The sequence below is a fragment of the Schistocerca gregaria genome, chromosome 3, assembly GCF_023897955.1.
Source record: "Schistocerca gregaria isolate iqSchGreg1 chromosome 3, iqSchGreg1.2, whole genome shotgun sequence".
Lineage (NCBI taxonomy): Eukaryota > Metazoa > Arthropoda > Insecta > Orthoptera > Acrididae > Schistocerca > Schistocerca gregaria.
In genome coordinates this window covers 891,618,259-891,630,291 of record NC_064922.1, presented here as the reverse complement: position 1 = coordinate 891,630,291, position 12,033 = coordinate 891,618,259, and positions in this window count along the sequence as shown.

The window sequence follows — 12,033 nt, the reverse complement described above, 5'->3', positions numbered from 1 at the left end:
CACAAATCGTCCCTGGAAAGCATTTTCCTGGCGCCAACACTGCCCATGTTAGTACTACTGGAAGCCATGAGTTCGGAACTTACTACTGCTGACGAGCTCCCACCCTGATATAGCTTGAGGAATGCACCGACGTTAACGACTTTGACGAAGGGCAGATTGTTATCACCCGGCGCCTAGGAACGATCATCTCGGAAACTTTGAAGCTGGCTGGCTGTTGGCGGGCTACTTTAGAGGTTGAAGGAAGGTAAGTGAGGTGCGTGCTGCGCGTACACGCCTCATCGCACAATGTGGAGGTCGGAGACTGGCCTGCCCCTTCCGTTCACGGAAGGTAGCCAGGAAGAAAGAATTTCAACTTGGGCGCTTTGCTCATTATGCGAGATACGTGTTGGAGGAAGTAACGTGTTTGTTGGCTCGTTTCGTACCGTGGACTCTCGGGACTTTGTAATGCCCTCCGCTCTTTCTTTTGACGTCTCCCACTGTAGTTCGATAAGCATCTCTGCGACGTTCTCGCACTGACTACGCAACCAAGTGACGAACCGTGCAGGTATTCTTTGAGTCTTTTCTATATTCTCCGTTATTCCAACTTGTTAAAGGTTCCAGACCGACGAAAAATAACCAAAAATTAGTCGTTTCTGTACGATTCCAGCGACTAATCGTCGATCACAGAATCAAACGATACAGGATCACTTACACAACGTACAGCATTTTCATATTCTTTTTATTTTCCGACAAAATCAGAATTAACGTTATAGATGACGGTTCCAGACAATCTAAAGTAATTAGTTATCTGTAAGATAGTTGTGACTGTGTCAAAAAAAAGTGAAAACTTTTTAGATGTAGACTCTTTTCGTGTGTTAAATCCCATTTATTTTTGTTTAGAGTCAGCTGACAATATTTGCAACAGGCGTTGTTCATCCGCAAACATTTGAATTCTGTATCAATTTACGGATAAACAGAATGCAGTCGAACTGAATCAGGTGATTCTGAGCGAATGAGAATTTGAAAGGAGACTTTTAAAGTTGTAGATGAGTTTTGCCATTTAGGCAGGATAATAACTGATAATGGACCAAGCAGGAAGGGTGTAAAATGGTGACTAGCAATGGTCAGAAAAGTGTTTCCGAAGAAGAGAAATTTGTTAACATCGAATATACACTTAAAGTTAGGAAATACTTTCCGAAACTATTTGTATGGACTGTGGTCATGTATGGTAGTGAAATGTGGACGACAAACGGTTTAGACAAGAAGACAATAGAAGCTTTTGAAATGTGGTGCTACAGAAGAATGTTGAAGGTTAGATGAGTAATCACGTGACTAATGGGTAGGTACTGAATAGGTTTGGTGATAAGTGAAATTAGTGGTACAACCTGACAACAAGAAGAGCTCTGTTGATAGGACACATTCCGAGACATTAAGGGGAGCACCAATTCAGTGTGGAAGGAGAATGTGCGGGGTAAAAGTCATAGAGATAGACGAAGAGATGAAATCAGTAACCAGAGTCAAGAGGATGTAGGCTGCAATACTTGTTGGGAAGTGAAGAGACTTACACAGTATATAGTATCGTGGACAGCTCCAGCAAACCAGTCTTCGGACTGAAGACCACAACAACAGCTCAAATATACAGAGCGATTTTTGGACAACGTGATTGTGGAGATGAAGCAGCGATTAGTATGATTAATCAATAATTCAAAAACAGTCTTAATCCCATTTATTATTGTTATTATTATACCGCCAACCGGTTTCAACACGACGTAGGGGTTGGGCGTTTACACCATTGATCGACTGCTGGTGGTGTCACTCCTGTCTACATAACGGCAGTCGACCAATGGTGTAAACGCCCAGAAGATGACCCCTACGTCGGGTTGAAACCGGTTGGCGGTGTAATAATAATAATAATAATAATAAATGCGATTAAGACTGGTTTTGAATTATTGATGCAGAGCAATGCCAAAAAATAAAACCTAAAGGAAATCTTATTACTCACCTAAAGATAAAACACGAAAAATAACTAAATGAAGAATAGACAACTGGAATTGAGCTATGTATATCAATTACAGTAAGTGACACAAAAAATTCTAAATCCAGAAAGAAATCACACTACACACCTAATAAAAATTCACGAAAAATAACGAAATGTGCAATCGACAAGTAGCACTGAACTATATAGCTCAAGTTCACAGAGAGTTACAAAAAAATTATATCTTGTAAGAAATCACTTTATACATCTAAGAGAAAATCATGAAAAATAAATGAGCTTGTAATCGACTAGAACTGATCTATACAGCTTTATAGCTCAAGTAGACAGAACGACACCAAAACGTAATGCTAGAAAAATCGTGCAATATTCGGAAAAACATCCAAATATTACATTTGTGACAACCATGATTATAAGTATTGCTGCTAGTGTCACTCACAGTTCCGTACGCTGTGCTCTTAGGTTCCTACCTAACCACACACGTGGAAATCGTGCCACATACGACACAAAAAAGCCAAATATTTGTGAAATCTAAGATTATCAATACGATCACTACTCACTTTACTCAAGGCAATTTAAGCTACGCTCTTTGGTTTCTGCTAAACTACATCCTCATAAATCGCGACGTATTCAGAGAAAAGCATAGTTTACTCCAGTTAGTAAGAGAACAAAAGATAACATTTAGTAACAGCCAGCGACATCCTTCACGCTGTAAGCTCATGACGTCCGAAATGGCATCGTGACTCAAAGCCGACAGTTGGAATCGCACATTAGAATTGACCCCAGTTTTCTAACGATGCCACCTCCCCTTACACAGCAGCATTTCCTGCACACAGCCTTCCCCTGGTCAAATACATATATCGTGAGCGGTAGCTGTCTTATCGCACTATTTTTATATTCGACGAATGCCGCCTTCACTTCTGACTTTGCCTCTCGATTCAGAAAGCCATATGGAGTTTGGTAGGATGTCCCATGTCTGTTCGGGTAGTCGATATGCGGAACTGTGCCGAAGGCTTTATGTAAGACAAGAAAAATATCATCAACCTGAGCTCAGTTATTGTAAGCAGGCTGTTTAGGTTTTGATGTTGGTAACGCCACGTAGCACTCTGTATGAAAATCACTGACTGTGCTGTGTGCAGTCTGTGGCTGGTTGGCATTGTTGCAATATTCGCTATTGTAGTGTTGGGCAGTTGGATGTGAACAGCGCGTAGCGCTGTGAAGTTGGAGGTAAGCCGCCAGCAGTGGTGGATGTGTGGAGAGAGATGGCAGAATTTTGAGAGCGAACGATCTGGACGTGTGTCCATCAGAAACAGTAAATTTGTAATACTGGATATCATGAACTGATATATATATATATATATATATATATATATATATATATATATATATATGATGACCTTTGTACAAATTTAAGGTAAATACATTGTTTGTTCTCTATCAAAATCTTCCATTTGTTAACTATGCCTATCAGTATTTAGTGCCTTCAGTAGTTAGAATCTTTTATTTATCTGGCTGTATTGGCGCTCACTGTATTGCTGTAGTTCGAGTAATGAAGATTTTTGTGAGGTAAGTGATTCATGAAAGGTATAGGCTATTGTTAGTCAGGGACATTCATTTGTAGTGATTATTGAAAGTCAGACTGCGTTGCGCTAAAAATATTGTGTCTCAGTTTACTGTTGATCAGAATAAGGAAAGAGACAAATGTCGGAGTACATTCAGTTTTGCTCAGCTGTTTGAAAATCAAATAACGTAAGAGGTTTACCAGCACAGTAATACATAAATTTTTCGAAGGGGATGTTTCATTATCTACGGCCTTCTGAACCGATTCCATTTAGCTGTATCAAAAGCGATACTTTTACTAGAATAAACATCTCTGTCAGATTGCTTATTTTGATACTGTAAACCTTTCCGAGAACAGCCCGTTCCTATGTCACTAGAGAAAAGTCTACTTTTTCACAACTCTGTTTGCTAATACAGACGACATTCTGTCCATGTAGCATTTGCAGATAATTGACCTTCCCAGGGCGATTCAAGCTCAAGTTCAAGATAACCATTACACCCAGCACACACAAGGAAAGATCCTTGCATAAATCCATACAATTAGATTCAGATTACAGATTCTGACAGCTGTTGCAATTACAAATCACGGTCGATTAAATGAGGTATCTGAATCAAGGACATAAACGTACTGTGCAATCTCTCCTACAAAATCAATTGCTAGCAGCTGTGGCCGAGCGGTTCTAGGCGCTTCAGTCTGGAAGCGCGTGACCGCTACAGTGGCAGGTTCGAATCCTGCCTCGGGCATGGATGTGTGTGGTGTCCTTAGGTTAATTAGGTTTAAGTTCTAAGTTATAGGGGACTGATGACCTGAGATATTAAGTCCCATAGTACTCAGAGCCATTTGAACAAAATCAATTATGCACGAAGTTCTGATACTATCAACATGTTGTGGAAGGATTGGACTATCAACCAGTGATGTCAGAACCTTTATGCGGTTAGTTTAAAATCACTTTCGATAAAAATATCCCTGTATGGCGGCGGCGATTGGGAAAAGCCACCCACACCCAAATTTTATGTGAGGCCATTGCGGTCGTGGAAGGAGACACAATCTCCGTGTCTTCGCGTTGGTGCCATGATGAGAGGGCAACCGTGGAGCTAAAAATATCCTCGCCCCCACCATAAAGACGTAACAGGAGTAGGTGCGTGCAGTTACCAAGGCAGGCTGACAGCACAGCCATGGAGGAGCACTACCGAGGTAAAGCGCTATGGTGTATGTCGCCACTTCCAACGAAACCCTAGAGCTCTTGTGCCTAGTTGATAACTCAGCATACTCTATCTACAAGTTCGTTTGGAATTTGAACGATTGTCTTTGTTTCTGGCGCAAGTATGTCAGTTGACTGGTCTGATGCCATCTAGTCGTTCCATTTCGGCTGGACTAAGCGAACGTTTCTACGTTTTTCATACTTTTTCCGTTCAAAAAATTTATCCTTTCTGACAGGTCTGTTTCTGCCGATAATCCTAAATTGTGGATTTGCCTCGCAAACTGTAAACGCTGCTACAAGCCTCATAATTTAGTTAATCAAGCTAAAAGTCGTCGAACTGTTTCTTTTGTGTAACCGTCTCGCCTGTAGAAGTATACTCATACTCACGTATACGCAGAAACACCTGCAGTGAGACAGAAATACCAACGCTGGCATGACGACAAAAGAAATTCTCTGAAGATACGGCATTATTTATCTACAAGAAGGGAAGGAAGTGACTCTTATAGAATGACTAACAACCTAGATTTAAAAATTGATTTATGGCTTACAATTCTGTTTACGTGACGTTCACTGACAATATTCAACCGATCTGATGGATTACAAAATTGACACCACCACACGTGGGTGCATTTTCTACGCTTCTGTATTGATTTTTCGTGTTCTACGCCAAAATGAAACTGTTCACACATGCTCTAATTGCATTTCATTTATTCCATATCTTCCGATCTACACTTCACCTACATTTCATCACGTCCTTGAAGCAACTTTTTGTGGTTTTTTAATTTTTTTACATTTCCTTCATTTATGCAAGCCTAGGTATTTGACGTTATTGGCAGTTTTTTTTTGTAGAAGAACTACTCGCCCGTACGTCATCCATACAGGTAACGAAGGCAGAAATTTGTGTTACGGAGGTAGGCGACGTAATAGTCACAACAACAGGACTCGCATTTGAAATGCGATGGGATTCAGGTTTCACATTCCATTGGCCAGATATAGTTTCCCTGATGACTCCCTTAACCAATAAAGTCGAATACCAAGATGTTTCCTTTAAAAATAAATACAAACGATTTCCTTTTCCCTCTCTGTTCTATCCGATACTTGACTCCGTCTCAACTGACTTCGGAGCTGGTTCGAACACAGAAGTAATTTATCAGGCATAATCTCCGTGGAGGAGGTATGCTCTTGTCTTCATGTATCGTTTAAAATCGCTTCTGCGGCCAGTAACTCGGTGGCCTATAGTTGAACGTGTATTACGTGTTGTTGGCAGAGGTGAAAGCGGTGATAGATCTCCGGCTCTCAGATACTGGCGGTCACACAGTTGGCCACGGACCCAACATTTCTGCAGCAAAGCGAATTTCCAGTGGCGCCACGTAATCGAGGATTAATGGAGCTGCGTCACTAGTGGACACCTCACAAAACAGTTCCCTTAGTTTCCTGCGCTTCCGACGTAACGACTCTGCTAGTGGATCTACTCTTGCCTTAGCCGAGAGCTTAGCTCAGATTGCTGAGAAGCAGACAAGCAAGAAGTCTTCTGGCCGGGTTTTTCTAGTTCTGCTGTCCTCACTGTTGCGTCTCCGCCCTTATATTTAATTAAAAAGTTCTGCTGGGGCGAAGGGGAAACTGTGGGCCTTCCGGCAGCTGAAAGTGCTGGTGCGCTTAGAGGCTGAGAAACGTGTGAACACGTCTGTATTCTTGTGTGTGTGTGTGCGTGTGTGCGCGCGCACGCGCGCGACTGAGTGTGGGTGTGTATGTGTGTGTGTGTGTGAGAGAGAGAGAGAGAGAGAGAGAGAGAGAGAGAGAGAGAGAGAGGGTGGTGGGCGGGGAGAGGGGGATTCGTCCGATGTACAGTACACAAGACAGTGATGGATAGTGATATAAATTCTCCGCGCCATGAGCACAACCCATTGCCGGAGAGCGACATTCATCAGTGATGCAGGTGACAAAGGGGGTTTTGTATGTACTCGCTGTGGTCCCAGGAGCCGTGCACATCAACTGTCACCATCAACAGCAATATTTGAACAGCAATATTTGCACAATACACACTGTGAAGGCACTCTGTTATGTCCACCTATTACAACTCATGACTGTACTATACAGACAGGCGGTCTCCGAGCACTTCACTTAACGCTAACACATGTACAGGACTACTGTGGTACACGACACCCACGGTCTACGGCGAATCATTAACAATGTACGTATCATTTATTCGATTTGTTACCGAAATCACCCTTTTTGCTGTGAAAATCTACATCTACATGGTTACTCTGCAATTTACACTTAAGTGTCTGGCAGAGGATTCATCGAACCATTTTCATACTACTTCTCTACCATTCCACTCTCAAACGGGGTGTGGGAAAAAGGAACACCTAAATCTTTCCGTTCGAGCTCTGATTTTTCTTATTTCATTATGATGATCATTTCTCACTACGTAGGTGGGTGTCAACAAAATATATTGGCACTCGGAAGAGAAAGTTGGTGATTGAAATTTCATAAATAGATCTCGCCGCAAAGAAAACCGCCTTTGTTTCAGTGACTGCCGCCCCAACTCGCGTATCATGTCAGTGACACTCTCACCCCTATCGCACGATAACACGAAACGAGCTGCCCTTTTTTACACTTTTTCGATGTCCTCCGTCAATCCTACCTGGTAAGGATCCCATACCGCGCAGCAATATTCCATCAGAGGACGAACAAGTGTAAGGTAGGCTGTCTCTTTAATGGGTTTGTCGCATTTTCTAAGTGTTCTGCCAACAAAGCGCAGTCTTTGTTTCGCCTTCCCCACAATTTCCTGAACAGTGAACAAGCCTGTAACATGCAATAACCAAAACGTACGATATACAACACACAACGCAAATTAATTCAACGAACCTAAGACGGAACATGTACACTTTTACCGCATTTCAACACAGCCCCGTTGCGTCACTCTTTCATTGCATTCAGTGAAGCCATACCTTCGGTTCGTATTGGCCAACTTTTCATCAGTAAACCAATGGCGACCGCTCGACACGTTGCTCTGTTGATGTTTGGTGCTTACCGACGCTCAACGACGAATGTGGATAAAATTACTAAAATTGTTGTCAAGTATTGTGCTAGAAACCTATAAAATGCCACTCATGCACCCACTAGCACCTCACTCGCGCTGACCAACACAAACACACTATGTCACACTCCTCAAGACGACATAGAAAGGATAAAACTGCTATACCACGGATTAAAACAGCAGTAAAACGATACTTGAACTAAAATAAAGGCAGAAGAAAACGTGACTGGTTGACCACTTACAAAAACGTGGATGAGTTAATTACGCTGTTAAGACATTAAGAATTAAGACATTAAGAACGTCTCCCTAAAATTTGAGGATGCAAGTGGGACAAATTCCACTGACGTTTTGCCCTCTACGGTAATTAATTATAGCTTGGATTGAACGCAAAGTTCGTAAATGTGGCGATCAGTTTAAATGAATAGTAGCTAACAAAAAATAAATTCTTCAACAATTATGCAACTACTGCCAGAACGACGGATTTATGGTGGGAATGTGATCTTATTAACGCACCACTACAGTGTGTGGTATGACTTCGTAGTATGCTCAGTAATGGTTGTAGGTGTGTCAGTAACAAAAACCTGAGCCAACTTCCGTCAGTCACCATCTGTTAATACTGTTTAGTTGAGCCGGTGTCTGCCGTGATCGAAGCCCTACGGAATCACTGATCAGAGACGAATGACCGAATCTTTCACGGTAATTTCATTCACGTAATAGGCACAAGACACACTAAAATGATCGGTATCTAATCTGAGGACCGCGATTTGGTAAGAGCACTAACAAATTAATGACAAGACGAAATGCGCTTTCCGCCATTCTTCACAGTGACCTCCAGACTCTGGTATTTCAACCAAAAACGATCTGGAACACACTTAATTTGTACGAAAACATGTAAATATTCACACTGAACGAAATTATGATAGGAATAATACGAGGGTCACTCCAAAGGAAATGCACACTATTTGTGTAAAAATACAGTTTTCATTCTGCATGTGTGAAGATACATCCTTCCCACTTGTTTTCAAACTTAGTTCAACCTGTTTCCGTGAGTGGCGCCGTCACAGCATGTCTTCAAGATGGCTACTACACTTCACGTTCGTGAGAAGCAACGTGCTGTTATAGAATTCCTGTGCTTTGAAAACGAGACAGTGGGAAACAACCACAAGAGGTTGAAAAAGGTGTATGGAGATGCTGCTGCTGTTGATCGCAGTACAGTTAATCGATGGGCAAGCAGGTTACGTGATGAAAGCGGACGCGGCAATATGGAGGATTGTCCTCGCAGCGGCAGGCCTCGTACTGCACACACTCCAGACAACGTGCAGAGAGTTAACGAACTGGTAGCTGCTGACAGACGCATCACAGTGAACGAATTGTCACGCTACGTCGGAATACGGGAAGGAAGTGTTAGCAGACTACTGAGAGTGTTGGCGTTAAGAAAGGTTTGTGCCACGTTGGTTCCCAGGATGTTGACAGTGGCTCACAAAGAAACAAGAAAAACGGTATGCAGCGAACTTTTGGAACAGTACAAGAATGGTGGAGATGAATTTCTTGCAGAACTGTGACAGGTGATGAAACATGACTCTATCACTTTTAATCAGAGACGAAGAGGCAACCAATGGTGTGGCATGATGCAAATTCACCCAAGGAAAAAAAAAAATCAAAACCGCACCTTCTGCTGGAAAAGTTATGGCTAAGGTGTTTTTCGATTCCGAAGGACTCTTGCTTGTGGGCATCATGCCAAGTGGAGCCACCATAAATTCTGAAGCATATTTGACGACACTGAAGAAACTTCAAGCTCTACTGAGTCGTGTTCGACCACATCGGCAAAAGCAGGATGTTTTGCTGTTGCACGACAATGCACGGCCACATGTCAGTCAAAAAACCATGGAAGCGATCACAAAACTCGAATGAACAACACTGAAACACCTGCCTTACATTCCTGACCTGGCTCCATGAGACTATCATCTCTTTGGGAAACTGAAAGACTCTCTTCGTGGAACAAGGTTTGAAGATGATGACTCCCTTGTGCCCGCTGCCAAACAGTGGCTCCAACAGGTTTGTCCAGAATTTTACCGTGCCGTATGGCAGTTGAGAGGGTTGGAAATTATGTGGAGAAATGAAAATATTGTTCCTAAAGGTAGTATCTACACACTGTAAAACTTTCAAACATGTAGAATAAAAGATGGATTAAAAAAAATAGTGTGCATTTCTTTTGGTGGCCCTCGTAGCAAATGACCATCTGATTCATATTTAATTCTAAGAATAACACCAGAAAACGTAGATGAGCGTCTGCTCGCTGAGTCAGGCTGATAAAGAAGACCTAAGAATAATGTGCAGGCCTACGCTCCTACGACAAGATAAACGGAAGACAATTTTCAATTTTTTTTTCAGCCCCAGGTAGTTTTGTCTCACTGATTTTCTTTAAGACTGCTTTTACGGTTCTTGAGTTACAGGGATTTGCAAAAACCTTTCATGCCGTCAAGGAAAATAAAGCACACATATTCGGGAAACACACGTTCCTACCGAATATCACAAGAAAAATAAGACTTTTACACAAAGTAGGACTTTAAGCCGTGTACCATTGTAGTTGTGCAGTGGAAACTGCCCGAAGAACAAAAACGGGTACTACTAAATGCAAGCTGAGTAAATTGGCCGTGACTGTGGTCAACACAAAGTGCCATGTGTGAAACGAACAAACTTGTTCACAAACAAAGCACCCGGTGCATACTAACGACGCTTAGTCTGCGGTGGGCTATTTTCAGTGCAATACAGATAAGAAGTAACTTTGGGCGAGAAACCAAAGGAGATGTAACAACCGCGCAACGAGCCACCGGAGGCCATGTGTCCGTTTCACAGAAACACTCAGAAAGCATCCCTGAACAACCTCTGGAAGTTTTTCGTTGGAGTTCTGGTTCGCATTGTGTAATCAAATGGGGCGGTACAGAACGGCAAAGACATTGGCGCAGCGTTTGGAAGGGCAAGAGGTCAAGTCTCCCTCCATTAATCAGTAAGTACGTCTCTATATAAATTGCTCGAGCCGAATGCCAGTATGATTCCCTTGGAAAAGACTGATTCCTATCTCCATCATTCGCTAATGCTGGCTTACTCTCGTTCCATGTCTTTCTGCGTATAAACCAAGATACTCAACTGCTGTGTGACGTAAGTACAATCAATTTACTTAGCATCTCACTGGAAGCCGAAAGCCGTTAGATTGTGTGGACTAAGATACTATCTTAGAAAAGCTTGTGGTTTATGGTATTGTTCGGTTTATAAAAAAACTTACCGAAAAGTTGCGCCGGTAACTAAGTCAGCGTGGAAAGGAGAGAACATTTTAGTGACTGACGAGGGAAGGTCCCCATCACAACCCTTTCAGATTTACTGGCAATTTGGGACATTCGACAGTCCGTCAGAAACTAAACGCAGATCAAGCATGAAAATAGAAAGATGTTGTACTGAACTGTGGAAAAAGAAGCAACGTAGAAACAACGAATGGTCCAAGCTCAGGATGTGTATAGTTAGGTTTTCATGGCTTGCGGTCACGCTCCTCATGCCCCTTATTGTCTTTTTTTACAAGATTATGATCTGACCGTCCAGTCACTGTTTGCAACACCGAAGTGTAAGGAAGGAACGTCCAAACGTACGTACTTCCTATATGTTCTGAACAAGTCCCACATCTTACGACACTTGTGTTCTGTTTTGGAAGTTTGGACGCTTTAATTCCCTTGTTGTAATGTAGTTCACACCCGTTTACTTGTTTTCATTTCTGTGAGAGTTCTAGGAGGTATCTCGCCCGCTCTCCCTATTCATCACATTTGCTTGCCACTGTAATGTATTCATACAACATGAGTTATATTCTACAACCAATATATAGTATTATAGTTGCCAAGACTACAGAAGGAGATCAGACATGTCAATGACCGGACAGAAAATTCATAATTTTTTGAGAGGAAAAAAAAAAAGGAAGAGGAGAGGGAGCCGAGGTAGATTTGAACATGGATCTCCTACTTCACACTCCAACACCCTGACCGCACAGCCACTGCGCTGTAGTTCTTGGAATGTGGAGGGGAATGCAATAGGGAGTTTCCCTTGAGAGGTGAAATCACGAAGCGAGTAGCACACACTCAGTTTTATGACCGCTCCAGTTCCATAAAAGGATGGGCAAAATAAAACTGTTCCGGAAAATATATATAAGAGTGATGCAGGGCTGGCCCTCGTTAATGACCAGTAGAACAGGCCGTCATAGAAAATGCTGAACTGTG